This window comes from Melanerpes formicivorus, unplaced genomic scaffold (assembly GCF_026170545.1).
Source record: "Melanerpes formicivorus ecotype bairdi unplaced genomic scaffold, bMelFor1.0.p_v2 SCAF_7, whole genome shotgun sequence".
Lineage (NCBI taxonomy): Eukaryota > Metazoa > Chordata > Aves > Piciformes > Picidae > Melanerpes > Melanerpes formicivorus.
The window spans coordinates 4,752,732-4,772,049 of record NW_027142359.1 but is presented as its reverse complement, the minus strand read 5'-3'; the positions used below and the strand labels follow the sequence as shown (position 1 = coordinate 4,772,049).

At 40.0% G+C, this 19,318-nt stretch overlaps 1 long non-coding RNA gene across 1 annotated transcript; it reads left to right on the top strand.

The window, feature by feature from the left end:
• Positions 1-1,533: 1,533 nt before the first annotated feature.
• Positions 1,534-18,790, top strand: LOC137442161 (uncharacterized). Its single transcript, XR_010987595.1, has 4 exons — positions 1,534-1,585; positions 1,977-2,039; positions 2,132-2,156; positions 18,708-18,790. It is a non-coding gene; the product is annotated as an uncharacterized lncRNA (long non-coding RNA).
• Positions 18,791-19,318: the final 528 nt, after the last annotated feature.

Sequence of the window (19,318 nt, the reverse complement as noted above, 5' to 3'; positions counted from 1 at the left end):
TTTCAGCAGCATCAGCACAAGGCTAATTTTGATATAAAGCCTGGGGCAACCTGTCAAAAAGTTTAAAATCAGATTTTTGATTTATTATATCATCATGAGGAAGACATCAAATGTATTTTATCAGATGTTTTTGCTGAATTGTTAAACTATTAGTTGTGTTTTCCCTCCCAAACTGGGTGCAATGGACTACTTGTGTTAATGACTCCTGAATACCTACACCAACATGATACTTTTGCTCATGGCTTACACTTCCATTGGGTGGTACCTTAGGCAGAGAATATAATGATGGTAGGCAACGTTTTAAACATGGAATGCTAAGGAAATGTTCTTTTAGAAGTAGCCACAGAGCTGGTTCAAGGTGCAGATTAAGTGATCATCACTTTAACATCGTTTCAGAATGGCTGAGCTGGCTGCTCCTGAGAAGTAAAAGATGTTGTCTAGCCTCTTAGTGATAAGTCATGTCCCAGCTTTCACTGTCAGCACCAGCACTTAAAGTACCTTGTCCTGTTCCCATCCCTTTCCTCACCTGGCTTTGTCCCTAACTCCACATTAGGAAGAGGAATGGAGAAGAAAGGATCCAAGTTCTGGGAAGTGGTATGCAGGTCGTGTATCCCTGATTAGTTCCAGCCACAGTACAAAGAGCAAAACTGAGTAAATACCAACCTTAAAAAATACTTTTTGATGCTCTGCTTTAAATCACTTAAATCTCACTTTTGAAGACTTCTTTCTATAGCCTTATTCAACTTTCACAAGGAGCAAAATTCTATAAAGCCCCACATGGGGAGGAGAGCTTTTTATTTTAATAAACCTTCTTGAATTGATTTCTTCTGTGGGGCACTAGGCCAGGAGAGTGTGGAAAGCAAGGAGAGAAAAAGACAACAAAGCAGACATCAGTCAGCCAGACAGGCAGCATGCACATACTGCTGAGCTCTCTCCCACACCAGCAACACACAGGAGTCTTTGCCTGCAAACACATTGGGTGCTACCTTATGGATGCAAAGAGACTGGAGCTCCACGGACTTCCTTTTGAGAGAAAGATATAAAGGAAAACTGGGGAAGGGTACTCCTTCTTTCCTTCTTTCTTTACTCTAGGCCACATCTGGCAAAATAAAAAACAAAGAAAGAGAACTATGTAGACAAAACACTTCTTTTGTTTTCCAAAGACTGCTAATCTTTATATTCTATCTTTAATCAAAGAAACTTTGTTCAGAAAACTGCCTTTTCACCCAACCATTTCATTATCCTTATTTACTGATAATAATAAGATAAAGAACATATATTGTTTCTAATTTCCAGTTAGATGTGCTGAAGTACACAACCATGGAAGAGGAGCTCAGGGTTCAATTCCAGAAGGTACTTCATTAACAACAATGACATATAACCCCATACATACACTTTGCAGCACCCTGAAAAGGGTTAAGGAAAGACCTATTTGCCTCCCCCATCTGTGAAAAAGTGCCAATCAGAAAACAGCTGCTATAAAAGGCTGCAGCCCAGCAGGAAGAGGAGTGGTATGTGGAGAGGTGTTGAAGAAGCAAGCTGTAGGAGGTTAGCCTGCCAAGGAGGGCTGATGGAGATAGGAAGGGTAGGAAGATTTTATCCTTTGTTTGTTCAGTCCTGGGTTGAAGGAGAAGGTGGGTGTGGGGTCTCTGGTTTTCAGTGGGAAGGAAATGTCAGCTTTGGGAACCCCATATATTTGGTCTCTTTACTGGCTGTGTGACCTTCCAGGCTTTGGGGAGTGTTTTTTGATTCAAAGTTGCTGAATACTGTGCCCCCCTCAACCCAAAAGATGAGTTTAATTAAAAGCCATGAGTATAGCAGGATATTTGTATCTCTCTGCCTTTGTACTCCAGAACTTTTATGTCGCTGTGCTTTTGCTTACTGTGGATGTGCTGCCAACAATTTATGTAGAAAAAAGAGGTGTTCACAGGGTTAGGTTTAAAATTCAGTAACTTTACTTTTCTCCCTACCTTAAGATGTGCCACAGAGACACAACATAAGCAGAGAGACAGAACTTGTTGGATGCTACTGGAGAGGAGGTGGGATTGTGACATCCATGCAGGTTTAAGCTTCCTGTGAGACTTCTCTCCCCTTGTGCAATTCCTTACTTCAGTCTTTGCAATCTATGTAGAGGCAACTGTACTCTGCAGGTGTTGGTAAGTACAGGTATAATCCTGGGATCTCATTAAATGTAAACAGGTCAGGGGGGAAAAGTGTCATTTAAATTACTATTAGCACAAAAGTATGCACTGGAGCTTGGAATGAAAAGGCTTAAGGAAGTTGAAAAATGCCTTCAGCAAAATAAGATGTGATAGAAATGATGTGTCAGCTATCAAAGACACTGACTAGGAGCTGAAAATGGCAGTAGAAATACATTCATAAAACCTGAAAACAACAGCTTAAGGTGTTTGGTAGCTGGTTTTCTTCATCTCTGTTGAAGAAATGGAAAGATGATATCTGAGAATGAAGAATATACCCTGATCTTGCTTATGTCACCTGCCAACAAATCTGGTGTGGACTTTCAGTGTTGTGTTCCTCAAGTATTTAATTTTGTACTCGTTAGTTTTTACCTGTAGAGTAGAATGCACAAGGAAGAGCAGAAGCCACATGACAGATCTGCAGGTAAAATCATCTGCAGATAACTTCATTGTGTAGTTACTGCTAAGGTTTCTATGTGTGACAGCAATGGACTGGAAATCATAATTGTCTGCTAACCAAGTCAAAACCAGGTAGCTCTGCTGCTTGTATGAAGTAGGACCTTGTTGAAATTGGAATGGGGGAAGGACTTCATAGTACTTCTTGCTGTTGTCCAAACCACTTACCTACTTTGAGCTCTGCTCACAGTAGTTGGGATGAGACTACTGGAAATGTTGATGTTGGTATAGATTCTTGAATTTTATTTTTTGAGTTATTTTGATGTCTCTTTCATATTGTAAGCTGATTCTACTATCTTGTGTGGGGTCCTTGTCTGAGATGACCATTCCTGTACCGAACTTACCTAAAGCAGTCAGTGGTCTTCAAGGTCAGTGCTCAGCATCTTGGAATGCCTGCAACCTGCCTTGGTTCGTGTGCCTCTGTGGAAAGAAAATTGCTGGAGGTTAGAATCCTGAAGGAGATCATTCTGGGCAAAGCAAGAATTTATTCTTGAAGAACAATGACTCCACTCCATTACTTGAATTTGGAATTCTTGGTTCTTACTAAAGCCATATGATATGCTGCTCAGACACCTATCTGTATACTGACATTGGGAGCCATGTAGGTACCATAGCACAAAGTCAGAGTTGTTGATTATGCATACTTGGATGAGTAGATTGGTCCAAGAGTGTATGAAAAGTTAGCAGATTGCCTACTGGGATACCATGATGCTGGCTCTGTCAGATCTTAGCTCTTATGTTGTATGCCTTTTACAACATCTACAACACTACCTGTGGGTGAGTTATTTTCGTAGTCACAAGGCCCGTAAATTTTTTAAGTGGAAGTTAAGTGTGACCCCAAAAGCAGGGGATGAGTATGCAACAGAAATACTGCCTGTAATGTAATGCTGAGCTACTCCATTTGGGACCACCATCATGTTGGTGAACTATGAATGAGAGTTCTGAGATATCGCTAGCTGCTGCTCCAGCAATCCTAAGAAGCTGCTCTAGAAAGTAGCTTCATTTTTGTTTGTCATTTCTGCACCTCCATTTCTTCAACTGCTTGGGAAGTATTTTTGGGCAAGATGTACTTGACAGGTAGGAGGGGGGGTGGGAAAAATGCAGCAAAGCAAAATGCTGGTTTCTTCTAAAGACAAAAATGTTACCACGTTGGCTGGGGCTCTCATGTTGCGATGTTAACCATATAGAAAAATGGCGTGGAAAGGAAAGCTTGAGTGTGATTGGGAGTTCTCACAGTCCTGTTTTTGTGTTATTTGTGTTTGTGACAGTATCAGCTTTTTCCACATAAATACCCGGAAGGCAAAATTTCATTTTTTTTCTGCAGAAGCTCCAATAAACAATCACTTAGTGCCTGCTCTGCAAACTGACCCTCTTCCTGAGATAGAAATGTGAGGGCTTTGCTTGTTGTCAATGAGCCTGTCATGGTTTTCAACATGTTACTTTGCAAGAAATTCGTTTCCAGTGATCAGCTTATAAACCTGCCATAAGGAAGTGTGTTTTCACACTAGTCTAGTGTACTTCTTGTTTTCAAACTCTCAGGGACGTAGAAATACACCAGATTTTTGGCAGCACATGGTTTAAAAATCAGCACCAACGTATTTATTGAACATCTCAAATGGGTAAAGGAAAGGGCAGGTTTCATCAGGGGTCAGTAAACAACGAACATCTGCCTTGCCAATCTTTTCCTTTACTGCAGTTTTGTGCAGTTCCAAAAATCCTTCAGACATATGTTGAACAGAGTTTCAAAGCACCCAAGCCTCCTGCTTCTGCTAATATTTTGGCCAGTGCTTAACCCTATGTAGTTCAGTCAGGATTTTTTTTCTGACGGCAACCAAATTGGATATGGTGGATTTGGCTAGTGTTTCAGGTTGGCAAACTGAGCTTTGTGGTTTCCAGAAGGCTAGATGTAGTATGGGTAGAAGCTGTTGAAGCCTCTTGTGCAGTTACCCAGGAAAAACAGATGAGTGAAATATTAACTGATGTTCTTCACCCCTCTTCATCAGATCTTGGCATGTGACAGTGTTAATGTGCTTACTGCAGTACATCCCTGCCCAGCACAATCTGCCCCAATTGGCCATAATACTGCATCTTACAGTCTGCCTTGGAGCTCAGCAATGCCTTGCTGCACAGGACATGACAATGCTGTCTGGAGGTCAAGCTAAGCTAGTCCTGCCAGCAAGGAATAGCCATCTGGTGACCTCTCACTGAAAGCATCAGCCTTCATTCCACAAACATCCAGTCAGTGGGTTGTCAGCAGGTGCATTTAATTCTGAGTCTGGGCTTTGGGAATGGTGTGCAGGGAGAGAAGTGATCTGTAATGAAGCTCTGCTCCAGTCCACATGAGGCTTTGTTTGATAGACTGACATCCTGCAGCAAACAGCAGGTCGACCCTGTGGATCACGAGGAGTAACTTACTGCTACTTCTCTGCTCTATCAAAGCATTGGCGAACGGAAGCTGGTGAATAATCTTCAGGAGTAGTCCCAAGAATAATCAGTTGCAACTATCCAGCGCAAACATGATTTGCTTTTAATCTCTAAAACCCAGAAAGCTACAATCTCCTGGCCCAAGTTTGCAGGCAGCAAATGAAAGGGGCCAAAAGTAGTGCTGGAGAAACTGAGACTAAAGCCCAGTCCCAAGAGTGTTTTTTGGCAGTGTGGTGGTGTACAGCATTCTGTTCAATCTTTACTTGTCTGAAATGTTTATTAGTGTAAATAATGATGCTGATCTTGGACAGCAGAAAGGCTTTGCTAAGGACTGAGCAGAAACTCATTGTTCACTGCACTGCTGAACTTCATCAGATATTCTGTATCTTTAAAAATTAGTTGGACCATGTGTGATAGCCCAGTCTTCTATTGTCTCAAAACAATATGTGGCAGGGCTGATAGCCCTTAATGGTTTTATTGTCTCAAAGTGTGACATACCTGGTCTGAGTAGACAGGGAGTTGGTTTTGAGGGCCTTTAATAGCCTTCATGGAGAGTTGTTGGCTGGGCAGATTGGTTTATCTTTGAAAAGAAACCATTTCTGTGGAGGTGGGAATTCCCTCTTTAAAACCACTGCAACAGCACCATGAAAAGGCCAAAGGCACACCTCACTCTTGCATAAATCTTCGTGATTAGGAGAGACATCCCCTGTAATCCTTCCTTTGCCAAAGGGTATAAAAAGGACCACAGCTTCTGGGGTCCATGCACTGCATCTACTTCAGAAGATCCTGAGGGCATATACCCCTCCTTATGAGGCTTTATAAAATATCAACACCCTCTGTTCTTTCTTTCTCTTACTTGTTAGCTCTAGTTTTCTTATTTTTTGCTCTTCTCTTCCCTGCCATTTCCCCTCTGTTCTAGTCCAATCTAATAAACTGAACTCATCAGCCATTTGGTGTCAGTTCACCTTAATTTGCTCCAAGGGAATTTTTTAATCTTATTACCTCCCACACTACTCAGGGTTTGCTTGAGACACTAGGTTGTGACACCATGTCTGAACTGAAAAATGTCTCCCTGGATGAAAACCTTTCTCCGTTTTTAAATAAGATTTGCATTGGGTGGGGGAGATTGTGCTGGATTTTATCCTGTATGCAGTAACTTGTCCAAAAAAACAATAGATATATTACCGGCCTGTACTGGTGATGTTTCTCACCCACTTGAATGGTTTTGGGCAGTTACATGTTGTAATAAGGTCATGAGTTTATTCTTTTTAGCTCTAAATGTTGCTGGGAAAAGATCTTCAGGATCTGTCTTTGAAATGGAAAGAGAATTAGAAATGCTATGGATGTAGTCAAGTAGAATTGCTGATCAGACATTGAGGGGAAGAAAAACTGAGTATCTGATTTTTTTTCATTAATTTTTCCCTAGACAATGCAGTTCTGTCAAACTAAAAACCTCTGGAAATCAAGTTGCCTGGTAGGATTTCACTCATTTGTATATTTCTGTTGTGGCAAAAGAAGGAATATTCCAGCAATGTCTAAATGTTACATTTAGATGCTCTAAAAATCAAGCAGTTTAGTTTTCAGCTGCTTGTACAATGAACCTCAAGGCAAAATGTAAATGGAACATTCTCAAGGAACAGAATATTTTGATCCATTTTTTGGAAGTATTTTTATTGGCGAACACAAGTTGTAGGGTTTAGCTTTTATTCTGAATAAATGAAACAAAGCTTCATGAAGCATGATGTCCCTTTGTGGCTCTGCTGGTGATAAAGTGTTGGTCAGAGATAGGACAGGTCATGTAATGATTTCATTGGGGGGAAAAAAAAAACACACCAAAAAAACATAAGACTTTATTGCTGTGAAGTACTTGCTTACACATAACTTCTATCATGCACAAATTCATCTTTTGTGAAGAAGCCTTTTGATATGTAATGACTTGTCTCTCTTTACCAGTCAGAGTAAAATATGTAATAACTGAAAACAGCTAGAATATCTCTATCTTGCTAACAGGATTTTTGCTCAAATTAGAGACAGAATCATGCACTATTTAAACAGGGAACCACTGAATTTATTTGGCTAACAAGCCAGTTAGGAATGTGGAGACATCAATCTACTTAACCTGAATCTTACTAAATTTATTGTTATCAGAAACTAAACCACATTTCTTACTCGTGCACTCTGGTTCAAAGCATCTCTATCCCAACAGTACTGGGTTATGTTTGAGATAGGGAAGAAAATGTTTAGTGTCTTCAATGACAGCAGGTGCTGGTTGCTCAAAATGAGTCCAAACTCTATGAATCCTCTTAAGACTCTGTACTACCTGAACATGGACTGAAGACCTCAATAAGAATCAAGATGGCAAAATATGGATTTTTCTTCCATGCTAAAGCTTCTCTCTGATAAAGGCTCTTCTTTGGCCATACACAACATGCAAGTTTCTTTCTGATGCCATCATACAGCAGTGATATGCACAACCATTTCAAGTCTCAAGTTCCTGTCTTCTAGTATTGGTTATACTTTGATGTCTGCCTGCAGAGTTAGAGACTAATCTTGGTACTCTATGTCAGTGAGCAGGGAGATGGGTGACTGTTTCTCCATGTATACGCCAGTCTAATAGAACTTATTCCTCAGTTACTTACAATACAGAGGGAATACCAGAGGTAGACAGGCCAAAATGCAATGTTTTAGCAGGTCTGTAACACAGCCTTTTCCACAACCAAGATCCAACTGAACTTCAGGTTGGCAGAAAGCCAGACACATATGCAGGAATAGCTACCTACTCCTGGGTTCATTGTCTAGTATCATCCACAGCCCCTTACTTGCACAACACAAGCATGGTGTCTTTGATGTGCTCCTGCTGGATGATCATGCAAGGATGTGATGGTGCTGAGCTGAATGACACTTTTCTAGCTGTCTTGCTCCATACTGAAGCTTTTATTACTGACTGCAAGGAATCAGATTGTACTTACAGGGTCAAAGTTCAAGTATCTACTGTGTAATTCTCTTGTAGCACTGTAATGAGGCAAGCTTGTATTAATACCACCTCATCTTGGAAGCCTTCAAAGCCTGTCAGTATGTCTGATAGTGTTTGGCACATAGATATGACAGTGAATGGTAATTTGCAAGTGCCTCAAATGGACAGAAAATAGTTTTCATTATTTTTACTTGATGAGGAGTGGAGTCGAGCACTGTGTAAAAGCTCAGATACTATTTAGTCTGTGGTGTTCCCTGACAGGTGGCTGTGAGTGGTACAGCATGTCCCATCCTTGGAGCAGGTCTTGAGAGGTTGGGTTCAATTCCTGGGCTCAGCAGTAACCTTCTGGGTGACCTTGGGTGGAGGAAGCAGCTTGTTTGCTGCCTTTGTCAAAATGCTTTGAGAATTACAGACACATGCTATATAGAGGGAAGGCATGACTGTTGTGTTGATGGGTGTTGGGGAAACATGGGTTATAAAAGAACAAATGAGTGTAACAAATAACAAAGAGGAGCAGGAAAGCACTGGAGAAGGCAGGAAGGGGCAACTGCTCTTCTCTGCTTCTGTGGGACCTGAATGAGAATGTCTGAGTGCCAATGTACTCATGCCCTTGGCACCAGGACTTCTGACAAATCAGCCAGTCTACTATCATATTGGCTTTTCCTTCTGCTCTCTGCAGACCAAATGATGTACTTGTCCTTTGAAGAAGCTGTAATTACAGAAGAGCCCAGTAGCACTTTCTTGTGGTGGTAATGGATATATCAGTACTTCCACAAAGTCCCTTGTGAGGGATTTATAGCTCTGCCATTAATATTAGCCACACAATGGGTGTATAAGCCGCTTGCCCAAAAGTCTTAAAAAAAAGTTTAAAGGAGCGTAGCAAATCTGAGTAGGCCTTGTCCAGAAGCAAACTTGCACTAGTTTGATAGAGTGATTTTAATGTGGTTTGGTTAGAATATTTCTTATCTGTATGTAGAAGCCCATGTCTGGCTTGAGGGTGACTTATTTCAGCCTGTCCTGACTTTAATAAACTAGAGGTTAAGCAGAAATTCTGTAATGATTCACTCTTTGTGCACAGTATCCCCTGTGCTGAACAGGTTTGGTATCTACGGGATTAAATAAAAGAAGCTTCTGATCATACAAATAACAGGCAGTGTTTAGTCAAACTGGTTTTGAATGTCACTGTAGTTAAGATGCTATAGATTGTGTGCAACCACAGCCTAAAAAGACAGGAGAAATACTGAGACTCCAGCTATGTTATTGCTATCATGGTGTTAAAACTCAGAGGAAATATCAGAACCTCTTGGTTCAGTTTAACAGAACAGCAAAAATATCCTTTTATCCTCTCCCATCTCCTTTGTTGCACTGGGTAGACTCAAGAAAACATTTGTCTTCTATTTCTGTGAGTTAAAAATTACAGACATACACTGAAATAGACAAAAGCTTTGAATGTCAGAGGTAAAGCTGAAGGCTTTTTCCAATGGATGATCTTCAGTATCAGGAATTCATGGTTCAAAAGGCACTTTCCTCTGGTAATGGAGTCTGAGGCAGTGTTAATATGTATGGCTTTCCCATTCTGAGAAAATACTTCTGGCAGGAGGGAGGGGGGAGGAGAATGGGGAAGGATGCTTCTTTAGAATGGAGACTTCCTTACAAGCAAAGAATATGAAGCAATACAGGAGGCTTTGCAGAGTCATCAAAGTAAGATTTTAACAATCAAGTCAGATCCTGGGATGTCCATAGAACAGTGGACTGACCCAGGGTTCTTGGATACTTTCCTAGTTTTGGTTTTTTTCTGTGTTTTACAGGCTTTGCAATCCCTTTGCCTAGTTATGGCTTTAGAGTGGAAGTTCTTCTACACAAGAATTTGCTGTTCTGGGCTCCTGTGGTGTGCAGTGCCATGGGTTCCACTGATGACTTTGCTCATCACTAATATTAATATTTATTGCTACTGCTATTGCCATCACTTAACAAATTGATTAGGAAATGGAGAATAACATTCTAAGAGAGCCTCTTGATCAGCACTTAATCAAGACCCAATCTGATTTGTGAATTTTTTTAACGTATTTTTTTCTGTGTCTGAGGACAGTCTAAGTTAGGAATTTAAGAAAACAGACAGCTGTCTGTCTAATAGCCTTTTTTTTCCTTTTTTTTTGTGTAGAATATGCTGCTTTATTGAAAACTGGAATGTATGAATGTGTTTCGCAAATCTTTGTTATCCTACAAAGGTGTGTTTTCTTGCTGAATGTAAGGGTGGAGCAGGTCCAGAGGAGGGCCATGAAAATGATGAGGTGTTGGAGCACCTCTGCTATGCAGATAGGCTGAGGGAACTGGGGTTCTTCAGTCTGGCAACAAGGAGACTCTGGGGAGAACTAATAGCAGCATTTCAGTACTTAAAGGGGGGTACAGGAAGGATGGGGAGAGACTGTTTACATATGCCTGCAGTGACAGGACAAAGGGCAATGGCTTCAAGCTACAGAAGGGCAGATTTAGATTGCATGTTAGGAACAAGCTCTTTACTATGAGGGTGGTGGAACACTGGCATAGGTTGCCCAGTGAGGTGGTTGAGGCCCCTTCCCTGGAGGTATTCAAGGTGAGGCTCAACGAGGCACTGGGCAGCCTGATCTAGTTGAGGATGCCCCTGCTGACTGCAGGGAGGTCAGACCAGATGACCTTTGGAGGTCCCTTCTGGCCCAGACTATCCTATGATTATTCTAAATTTTAGAGCAAAAATTACTGAAGTCTTATGCTAAGAATTCTCGTACCTTCTCAGCTGTAGCTGTAGCCCTTCTCCTGGCAAGAAGCTCCTCTTGGTGCTAATGGAAAGGTGGAGGGGTATTCTTCTGATTCTTCTCTTCAATATAGCATTGTAAGAGAAGCTGAAATTACACTTAGATACAGAATTTGTGGAAGTGGCTTAATGCTACAACTTCAGAATTTCCCAGCACTGCTTCTCATGTTACCATTGCAATAAATATTGGCAGTTTTCAAAGTGCCATAAAATTTAATAATATCAGTATCCACACAAGTTCAGTACATGTGGGCTAGTAACTTCCTAAGGGATATGCCTAGCAGTGCAACTAAAATGCAGGACTAACTGCTTGTGTGCCCCTAAAAGTGGTACAAAGGACTGGAGAGGAGAAATTTACTTTATCACAGTGGTCTCAGGAAAAAAAGAGAGACAAAGGGACAAAGGGTTGGTCCATTGTGATGATGTTCTGGCCGTCTGACTACATCAGTCTTCAGAGGAAGATTTGGGTTTTTTTTTGGCCAGGAGACATTGCACAACAAGCTTCCAAAAAGAGAGGTGCAAGGTTTCTATGCATCTTCTGTGGATCTTGTGTTCTGTGTGGAAGCACTTTCCATCCCCATGAAACTCATCCTGGTGCTTCAGCTTCATCTTGTCAGGCAAAGTGGGAGAAGTCCCCATGGGGTTTTCTTCTATAAAGCTAGGAGTGGGGGCACTGCTTAGCTGAGTTCACACAACTTAATAAACAGGAGAGTGTTTCTGAAGATTCAGTCAGTCTAAACTTGTAGTTATAGCTGAGTAATTTTGCAGACTTGTTAGACACTCAACCCATACCATATTTAATGTGTTCAGGATTAATAACTTATTCAGCCTGGGACATGATGAATGTCCATGTCAAAGTCTAATCATATCTGGCTTTTGTTCTAGCGTATTCCAGAGACAAAACATTCTTTTATGGCTCTCCCAGCCTATGCATTTTTAAAAACACAGAATAAAAAGTCTTGGCAACAAGCCAGTCACTAGAATGATATTCATTCCAGGAATATTTTTAAGACCACTGCTTGATATTCATCCTCCTGGTATTCTTCAGTTCTTCACTTCAAAATTGAAACATCCTTTTTCATTATTATTTAAAAACTATATGTGGTTTCAGCCCATTCTAGTAACAAGATCTAAAATCTATTGATACAAATTATTTATTTACTTGTATCTAATTAAAAGCTATAGAGTCCTTTAAATTTACAGAAGTTCAGAATAGGTTGTAAAGTCAGAGTATGATTATGTATTTCATTCTTCATCCCTTATGAGACATTCAGGTGAGCTACTACTACTTACATTTCTTATGTGGAGAGCTCTAGAAATGGCAAAGAACCACATTTTCTTCCTGTTCCTCAAGTCTCAGTAATATCATAGAATGTTTGGGGTTGGAAGGGACTTTAAAGTCCACCTAGTTCCAACCCCACTGCCATGGGCATGATCATCTCCCACTAGACCAGGTTGCACAAGGCCTTATCCAATCCGGCCTTGAATGCCTCCAGGGAGGGGGCACCCACAGCCTCCCTGGGCAACCTGTTCCAGTGTCTCACCACCCTCATTGTAAATGTAAAATGTCCATCCTGCTTCCTCCCTGCCCTGTCTGTGCTTGAAGATGTAACACCAAGCCAGAGTAATGGCATCATAAGGTACCCCACAATCTCTCAGAAGTAACTTCAAAGGAAGTATGTGTACTAGTGAATACTGGGTGTATCTAGCATGACTTGGAGAATCTTTCCTGCAGCAGGTGAGCTATCAAAAAAATTCGTCTACTTTGAAGATTTACAGAAATAAACCCTTGAATTTATTTCCACTCATAAAATTAATGACATTTGAATAACAATGCTTGGAAAAAGAGAATTTGGTCTTAACAAAATGTGCCTTTCTTGAAGTGGTTTCAATTATTGATTGCTGGATTTGCAATAACTCAATTCCTGAAAGTAGCCTTTTCATTTTCATATAGAGACATTGCAGAGGTGCTTGCTCAGCAGGATGTGAAGATGAACTCTGCATCCCAATATATAAATAACTGACTAGGCTTTTAGTTTTTCTGTCATAAAAGTTGCTTCAGTTGCCTCTGTTCTATGGGAAAAGATATTTTGATTTTGGATTTATAAAGACAAAATTACCTTGGAGATCATCAGTGTTGGGAATGCCTTCCAACAAGAAAGAAACCTTTACTTTGAGGCTGTCATGCAAACTGGCAAAGGTCAAATACCTGTACCTGTTCTGACACCGAATAGCACTTTGTTAAAGGAACAAACCCAAGGTGACAGCTTGCAAAATTGTGGGTTATTTTAAGGCAGAAAGGATCTGTGTGATCATCTAGCCCTGCTTTGTGGGTCATAGAAAGATAGCCATTCCTTTTGAATGGCTTGAATACCAAGTCTGTCTGACATTTTGGTGCTCTTATTGTCTTTAAATGCTTTTTCTCATAAAACAATATCATCTTGCTTCAGATGTACTGCACTATTTTATGGTTATGTGCAGTCCAAAGAAAATTCTGATTTTGTAATTGTTCTGTTCAAATGAGGGGGGGGAAATAGAAAGTACAGTGACTCTGATCTTCAAACAGCTTATCTAGGAAAGGTATAGATTTACTTATAATTTGTAGGTTTAATGTGAAGATCTGGTATTATTTGAGGTCAGTATGAAGGCACAAGTACAGAGAGACAACTAACATAGGGAAATTCTGTGGCATGGGTCATGGAAGAGGATATGACTAGATGAAGAAATGATCCCTTCTGGCCTTCAGACTGCTAAATTTTCATGCATGTTAACTATAGTTCACTGTAAATGTGTGCAGTGGAAATTACCAACATAATGAAACAAGCTGTAGCACTTTGCTGTATTTCTTTTTTATTTTTCCACATGTGAACAAAATGTCAAAAGAACTACATAACAATATGGCACAGTACAAACTATATTACTATGCTCTTCTAGGACAGCTTTTGCTGTTTCTCTGTGAAGGGAAAAAAGGAGATATTCCTGTAATGGCTACTGTGTTTGTAAAAATTAAGGGTTAAGATACGTGGCTGGTATAAGAGGGGTGTTGATGCTGGGGCACTTGGGTCCAAAACGGATGGGTTCCCCTTCCAACTCCCACCTATTGTTAGCTGGCTGGCTAAAACAAATAACACTGCATGCTAAATATAAGTGGCTAGATCCTACTGTGGATCCATCTGCAAACATACCACGTGCCAGTTGCTCTAGGTAGGGTATCTTGGCATGGACATCTGTTTACAGGGAAAGCCCTTTTTTTGCTTTTTTCTTTTTTTTTTTTTTTTTTCCCCTCTACTACCCTAATCATTTCCATGTATTTCAGACTTGAGTTTCTCCCATTTCATGGACATGAGTGCAATTAGCCAAGAACTTACAAGCTCAGCAGAGTTAGGGGAGTAGTTTATAAACAAATCAAGGGTGCTCACAAGCCATGTTTTCTCAGATCCGGTGAAATGGTAAATACAGTCATCTCTCAATTAGTCTGACAAGCAAGGGCAGATGGGATAACCTGGGTAAGGAAAACACAGATACTCCAAAACACATGTAAATGAATCCATAAGATTGCATGATAAAAGCGTGGAAGGGAAAAGGCTTATGTGCTTTTGGCTTAGATTCATAGGTGCTAGTGAGCTCCTGTGCTGGGAAGGTCTACACAGCATGTTGCTGTATCCCTTAGCCTAAGTATGCCAAGTAAGGTATGAATATGCCCATGGTTCTACAGATCTTAAGATATCCCTTTTCTCAGTAAAGACCTTGTGAGGGCTGTGAGCAAGAGCAATGCTTCTCCTGAGTCATGTCTGACTTCTGGTCATGGGGGCACTGTGGGTGCAGCTCTCTGTAGTTATGGCATGGCTGATCAGCTGCACAGGCATCCTGCCTGATGGGTGGCAGAGCTCCCTGCATGCCAGGCTTTCCTAGGATCAAGTTTGAGTAGATATTCTTTTATGTGCTCTCTGTACTGTTGTTGCTCGCCCATGCTTTAATTAAATAGCCTCTGCCTGCTCTTCCAATACAGTCTATTTGCCAATACTAAAAATGACATTTTCATACGCTTCTCTAACCACACTGTGTCAAAACTCAGCCTGGCTTACATCAATTGGCTTTTCTAAGCTCCACAAAAAGCATGGTGGGAAGCATCTTGTCAAAAAAAAAAAGAGAGAAAAGAAAAACCCAACAAAAACCCCCACCAAACAAAACAACCCACCACCGAAAACACTTGTACAGTATAACATAGCCAGACATATTTTATGTGATATTTTAAAAGCTGCTGAGCCATGGTCATGCAGTGTGGTAGTAAATGGCAGTATGTTAAATCTCTGTAGCTATAGTATGGGGGGAAAGAGTGAAATACCATTTAAGGTGGTGTTACGTAGCTTAAGTAATCTGTAGAACTTGCTTTCAAAACTAGTATTTATTAGCACATCTGATTTGGAGCATATAACTATTAACTGTTCCTGGACTCAGAGTGGATATTTAAATGTTCAAATTCTGTGTTACTACACTTCATTCTTTTGGTGCAACTTGTGTTCTAAGCTGTGCAGAATGACACAGGGTTAATGCAATAAAATATGCTTACTATGTTTTAAAATTAATCCTCCAGAGTCAAAGCCTTATCAGAATGGGCAATACTATCTCTAGGTATTCCTTAAGATAAGCCAGAGGCTTATCTTAAACAAGATTTTCTGTTGCTAATGGATACTAGTTGGGCAAGTGACATTGGGAGTGACAGTGAAGGTGTGTGCATAGGTGTTGCACACAGTTGTAAAGCAACCTGAACCTTTTGTGGTTCTCAGGTTATTATGGATGAGAGCTAAGTCTGGTTACACCACAGGGCTTCTATCCAGTATCTCAGAATCATAGAATAGTTTGGATTGGCTGGAACCTTCAAAGGTTCCAATCACTCTGCAGGGAAATCTTCAACTAGATCAGATTGCTCAGAGACCCATCTAACCTGACCTGGAATGTTTCCAAGTATGGGGCATCTAGCACATTTCTGGGCAGCCAGTTCCAGTGTTTCACTATTTCTGGGCAAAATATTCCAGATTTTAATTCACAACCTGAGCAGCAACAATATCTGTGCCAATAGCTCCAATGAAGTCCACTGGGCTCCTAGGGTGTGTCATCTGATAAAGGGTTTGAGAATATGCAACAGGTAGCTTACCAGGAGAACAGGCAGATATGAGTAAGTTTTCTGCACTAAAACTTTCCAGAAGCAAGCCTTTGTCTATTTTGTCACTGCCAAACCTGGGGAGAATGATGCTGATGCACATCCACTCAGTAAATGTCTAAGGAGTTGGGTTTTTTAAGGAGAGCCAGGTACATGTATAGCAGTTGTCTCCTAAGCTCAGAACCTCTCCAGCACTCTAACCCTATACTTTAGTCACTACTGACAGGTAGAGGGCAAATTTGCATAATGAACTGTTTAAATATTCAGTTTTATCAAGGCTTCAAGGCACTATTTGTCCTCCTCATCTTCAATAGCTAGTGACCCTATCTAAATCAACATCATTTGTCAAATCAAATTAGGCTTGTTGTTAATTTCAGACAGTGATGTTCATCTTTTTGATGTTTTCAAACAACTCTGAGGTAAATCCCTGTGACATAATGCTGCTTAGATATGCTAAATGAGTCACTTGTTCAATGCTGCAATTGTCAGAAAAATATGAAACTTAGCTCTAAGGTAAATATTGTTGGGTCACTTGAAATGTATGCAAATTTGACATTTCTCAGCTGATTAGCATATCTACACATCAAAGTTTTCTATATATCACATCAGATATTTTTGATTCAGGAGAGTTAAGGTCAGTGGCACTTGGCATACTCTTTACTTTGCATCAGACAAGATGAGAAATGAAAATCTTCTTAGGGAAACTTTCCAGCTCAAACCTTACTTTGCTTGAAACAACACTGCAGAGGAGCTGGGGAAAATAGCAGAGGTTTCCATTTTTCAGTGTAAAACTAATAAAGGAATATAAAGAGATCAATCACTTAACTAATGAATAGCAAAGGAAGAAACCAACAAAAAAAGGATTAAATTAGATATTTAGGTGCAGAGGGAGTGAAAACTTCTCTTAATCTCTGTAATGAATTTGCCTATACAAAATATACATCTGCATGTGTATATAGTTGTTTGCATTTAATGGGAGTCATCTTTTTAGTGAAGGGGGGAAAAAAAGGAGGTAGGTCCTGTTCTTCTAAAAGTTACATTTTGATTCATGGCTCAGATGTGCCAGTGGGAGTTTTGCACTGTCCTTCCACAAACCCATCTGGCTGTGATGGACTGCTAGAGTTCAGAAGTTCATTAGCACAGTGATTGCTCCCATAGATGCTAATAGAGCTGGTCACAAGAGTTAATTGTTCACACATTTTACACATCAGACCTTTAGAGATCATCAGTAAATTGTCAGTGGATTCAGGTCTCTGAAACTGTGAAAATCCATTATGTTCGATGACAGTCAGGTATTGGTTAGAATGGTCCTAGGCTACCATGTATGTCAGCAAGGGAAGGATTATTTATGTAGCCCCTTTGAAGTCCTGATGCCTGAACAGATATATGTCCATGATGGTAAGGGAGTGCAAGCAGGTAGTAGGCACTAAAAATCCCAAAGATCATCTTGTAGGAAAATAAACTCAGTACATACGTCCAGGGACTTTCTGCTCTGCTGCACTGGAGCAGCTCAGTCATGTAGATGTGTGGGTTTTTTATTTTATTTTTTTTCTTCCAAAAAGAGGGAAAGTATCTCAACTACAGCATCCAGAGAATGCCAGCAGAATTTTGCTTTAAAAATAAAACATTTTTCAAATTATTGGAGCAGAAAGATGTGCCAGACACCACTAGCATATGTTTATTTTTCTCTTTCTCTCCTGTAACTGAAACATGGCCAAACTCGCTTCCCTTCTCCTTTACGTTGAGTATATGTGCATATAGATACACAGACATAAAAATTTATACTTGCATAGAGACCTTACATGCTACATTCCAGAAGTGACTGAGTGACTTTAATATTAGAACCCAGAAAATAAGACCTAGGGATGATTGTTGATCCATTATTACTGCAGGGCGTATAGCCCCACTCAACCACATTAGTAGTTTATGTTTGATGATAAATCAATAATAGCTTTTATCTTCTAAGTAAAAGATATTTTATTTTCCTCTGCCTTCCCCACGATGGGCAATAGAAAACCAGAAACTGCACTCACATTCTTAAGGCAAGATTTGAAAACTATTTTGGTGTAAGATTCACATTTGCAAGCTGCCCATGCTTCCCATATTGGCAATGATTTTGACAAATGTAAAAAAGTCACTAATATTTTGACACTTTCACTGCCCAACTATGATACCAGCTGGCTGTGAATTCAGTTATTCATTGTTCTGCTGTATTTTAAAGACTGGTCCAGAGCCAATGTACTGGACCAGCTCCATTCATTCATTTTCAAGATTGAAGTTTCAGCTAACTGTAGTGGCCATTTTTCAAATGGATCTGGAAACCTCATCCAATTTAACAGGATCATACAGAACACAAAAAGTCAAGTGTGCATGGAGATTTAAAGCTCTGCTCTTTGAGGGAAGGAATATATATGTTTCAGCATGAATCAACTTAGTCTTCACAGAATACCTGACAGATCCCTTTTTTTTTTTTTAAAAAAAAAAGCCGTGACCAGTATTTTCTTCCCAATAAAGCAAGCAAGAAAAAAAATCTTTAAAATGGTGAGGTGGACTTAAAATAAAATTGAGCTAAGGGATAACTGTTCTCAATTCTTAAAATGAGAAATCACAACACTGAATTCATGCTGCCTGCTACTTTAAAAAACACAGTTGCTACTTTTAAAGAAACTAAACCCAAGCTTACATATTTTTGGTTCCTGTTAGGCAAATACAACTTTAAAATGGACAGAGATGGAGCTACCCAAGTCCGTAGTGCACTTGCAGTGAAGACCCTTAATAAGTCAAGTCTTTTCTGATCTGAGCAACCTGGAGACCCGATACGCATCCAAGGTAGAAGGTCCTTTACAGTGCCCTTCTTTAACAAATAGAATAAAAATGTGCTTACTTAGTAAGTCTTCTTTATTGTGTCTGCTAACGTTTTACACTATTTCTCAAAGTCAGTAACAATATTCATCCCTCTGGCTTGTAACACACTGATTAAAAAACAGATTGCCAGCAGTCATCTGCTATTGTCTGCCTTCTTAAATTCTGTTTCTGGTTTAATTTACTTGATTGTTCCATGCACTATTCATGAGTTCTATAATATTCCAAACTTTAATTTCAACAGATTAATTCTTACTAATTATTCAACATATGAACCTGCACATGAGAATTGTACTGTATGCACCATCCTGAGGCACAGAATGCAATGTCGAATCGTTTTCTGATTTCAAGTGGAAAACAAACTAATTATGTGGAAATATGATAATATATTGTGCTGCAGGGACCAGCCCTTTGTCTGTTTAGAAATGTTTACTCATGATCGGCTCCCTGTG